Genomic DNA, 3882 nt, shown 5'->3' with positions numbered 1-3882 from the left:
CTAAAAGAAAGACAGTGGTCATGTTGAACAAAATAATGATGGAACAATAAAATGGGAGAAAAATGGGCAGATTCTCACTGCCATTGAGCCAGTTCTGACTCATAGTGACCATATCGGATATTGCAGAACTACCCCCTTGGGATTGTGAGGTTGTGAATCTTAATGGGAACAGAATGCCTCATCTTTCTTCCTCACAGGGGCTGGTAAATTAAGACAATTTACCTTTTTTTTAATAGTGCAATACTTAGTCCACTACAGCCTCAAGGTTCTTGTAAATAGATTCAAACTAAAAACTCATTGCCATCAAGTCAAACTGATTCATAGTTGACTTCCCAGTGAGTTTTTGGAGGCTATAAATTGTACATGAAGAGATTGCTCCTCTTTCTCTCGTGAAGTGACCGGTGGAATCAATTGACTAGAGAGGTGGGGCCTTGCACCTCCCTCCAGGCTAGCTCACAGAGCTCTATTCTGGACAGATTAGACATTTATAAATAGAATTGAAAAGATTTACATCACAAAATGCCCCAGAGTCTCCAACTCCAAATACTGCTGAGATCTAAACAAAGATGTGGAATTATCATTATAAACCTATGTTAAGCTGAATTTCATTGGTATAGTGACAGCATGTTCATCATTTCTCAAACTGAAAGAACTAAAGGGGAAAAAAAACCAAGCCTTAAGTTGCAATATTGTAAGATTCTAGGGGAAAAATATTGTATGGTGCAGTAGGCATCAACAAAGTTGGAAGTAATGACGAGTCCCTAAATAAAAAAGAAAATTGGCTGCCATTCAGACATTTCAGGGGAATAACATATGACCAAGAATTGACAGCACTGAAGAGAGAAGTCCAAGCTGTACTGAAGGCATTGTCAAAAAAGGAGTTCCCAGGAATTGATGAAATATCAATTGCACTGTTTCAGTAAATGGATGTAAAGCTGGATGTGGGGTGATTAAGGGTAGAGTTGCATAGTTGATTATTATAATTGATGTAAAATTGTACACTTGTGAAAAGCTGAATTGGTAAAAGTTACATAACAGATATATTTACAATATGCCTAACCAATAAAAAGGTCTCACAGCTTGGAATAAAGTTGTCTTTAGAGAACTGAATAAGAAACTTTGCCTTATTGGAAGTGCTTGTGTATTGTGACTGAGAGTACAAACCAAGGGCCTGCTTTCAAGCATGTGAATAATATTTGGAAACATCTAAAACTTGAATCAAGGAGGCTTGGGTGTAATCTAAGAGAAGCAGCATTGGAGTATGATTGTAAATGGGAACGGAATTAATGATAATGTATCTGTTTGAAGGAAGATTGTGAGAAAGAGGTTGATGACTGGGTACATAGAAAATGAAAATCTAAAGATTTGAAAGGTTGTCAGTGTTTATTCTGCACTTTCTAGAGAAAGTTGACACACAGAAAGAAACATTGAATTCATATACCAATGAGCATGTATGTTGTTCTTGTTGTAGGATGGTGTTAAGAATGCCAGCCAAAATTATTTACTGTGTGCTAGGTACAGCAGAAAGTTTTGTTTAAATCCTTTTAGAAAAAGCCTCTCCCGATTGCTTTTATTATTCTCATTATAAAAATGACACAGAGCTTCCAAAGCTTTAAAATTATACTAAGTGTTGTACGATGCTACTGAGATTCCTGCTTCTACCATTCTGTATGCATCCTTCCTGATTTCTTTCAAGGTTACTGTCTTTATTATGCTCTGATTCTTTGCTCAATAATCATACTTTTAATTTTTCATTTGGTTTCCCATAGATTCTTCTCCTGGAAAAGAATGTGATTACAATCATATTAGCCTTCTGGCTTGTATGTGATACTTCTTTGAACTTAGTAAGAATGAATAATAAAATACAAAACATTAAGTTGCTCAAAATTTGCCTTCTCCCCTAAATCAGAAGTTCCAGATAAATTGCCGCTAAATGGATTGAGGCTCAATGTCAAGAAGACAAAGATTCTCACCACTGGACCAATTGGCAGCATCAGGATGGATGGTGAAAAGACTGAGATTGTTCACAGCTTTAGTCTAATTGGCTCCACAGTCAACACTCTTGGCACCAGTAGCCAGGAAATTTAAAGATGAATTGTGATGGGAAAGTCTGCTATTAGGGACCTTGCTAAAGTTCTGAAGAGCAATGGTGTCTCTCTGGAGACTAAGGTGTGTCTGATACAGGCCATGGTCTTTGCAATCACTTGTTATGCATCAGAGAGTTGGACAATGACCAAGGAAGATAGGAGAATTGATGCCTTTGAGCTTTGGTGTTGGAGAAGAGTATTGAGGGTACCATGGACTGCTAGGAAAACAAACAGATTCGTCCTGGAGAGGGTTAATCTGGGCTGCTCCTTGGAGGCAAGGATTCTGAGGCTCCGTCTAACATACTTTGGACATGTTGTGAGGAGAGACCGGTCCTTGGAGAGACATCATGCTTGGGAGGGTGGAGGGACAGCGCAGGAGGGGAAGGCCCTCTATGAAGTGGATTGATTCAATGACTGGGGTAATTGGGATGGGAGTGTCAGAGACAGTGAGATTGGCACAGGACAGAGTAGAGTTTAGGGCTGTTGTACATAGGGTCGCTATGAGTTGCAAGTGACTCCACGGCACATAACAACAACAACAACAACAACAAATGAGTGCTACTTAAAGTGTATTCTGTGAACTGGAAGAGAACTACTGTTACAAGTCTGCACAGTGATAGCTATAGACATTATAGTATTTGTAAGCCTTCAGAGCAACTGATTAGGATAATTTTGTCTCTATTTAATGTAAACAAATTAGACTTATAGTTTTTATGTTTTTCTTTTTATATATTTTGTTAGGCTATTTTTCTAGTATTTTAAATGAGAAATGGTGATGTTAAAGAGGAGAACTCTGTGGAAATAATTCTATGTTGGAATAGGACTTTATTTGCTGTGTTTAGGCTGTGTCCTAAACCTAATCACCTTTGAATTTTACAAAGAACAGATCAGATGCAGAAACAAACAAACAAAAAAAGGGTCAAGGATGGGAAGGTTGATGTCAAATGGATGTCACCAAGGAATTGAGGGCCTACGAGATGCTGCCAGAAGCTGAAAGAAGGATTTTGCCCCAGAGCAGAGCTATCCTCTAGAACCATTATGCTGAATTCTGAGTGATAGCCTCCTGAACCAGTCAGAAAAGAAATTTTTGGTTTTAAAAGCCACACACTTGTACTCCTTCTTTTACAGTAGAATTAAGAATTACTGTGAAAAGCATTACCGTAATATACCATCCTTCTGGTTGTTGTTATGTGCTGTCAAGTCACTGTGACTTATAGTGACCCTAGGTACAATAGTTCTGAAGCTTGCCCTGTCCTGAGCCCGTCTGACTTTGACACACCTACCTTCATTGCCCCAGTGACTGTATCAATCCATCTCATCTGGGTCTTTCTCTCCTGTGCTGTTCCTCTACCCTTGTGAGCATGATGTCCTTCTCCAAGAACTGGTTCCTTCTGGCCATGTGCTCAAAGTATGTGATATGGAGCTTCAAAATCCTAGCCTCTAAGGAGAAACTTGGTTTCATGATCTCCAAGACACCTATTTATTTTCTTGGTGGTTCATGGTACATTCAATACTCCTCTCCAGCACCACAATTCAAAGGCATCGATTCTTCTTCTGTCATTCTTAGTCATTGTCCAGCTCTCTGATACATAGAAAGTAATTGTGAAGACCATGGCCTGGATCAGGCACACCTTAGTCTCTATTCTGACATTATTGCTTCTCAGTACTCTGGAGAGGTCCCTGGCAACAGCTTTTCCCTAGTGCAATTCATCTTTTGATTTCCTGTCTGCTGGTGCCAAGAGTGTTGGTTGCAGAGCCTAGAAAGCTGAAATTGTTAACAACTTCAATCTCTTCT

Source organism: Elephantulus edwardii, unplaced genomic scaffold (genome assembly GCF_000299155.1).
Source record: "Elephantulus edwardii isolate Elephantulus edwardi_28Jun2011 unplaced genomic scaffold, EleEdw1.0 scaffold00198, whole genome shotgun sequence".
Classification (NCBI taxonomy): Eukaryota; Metazoa; Chordata; class Mammalia; order Macroscelidea; family Macroscelididae; genus Elephantulus; species Elephantulus edwardii.
The sequence above is the reverse complement of the archived record's forward strand: the minus strand, read 5'-3'. Positions refer to the sequence as shown.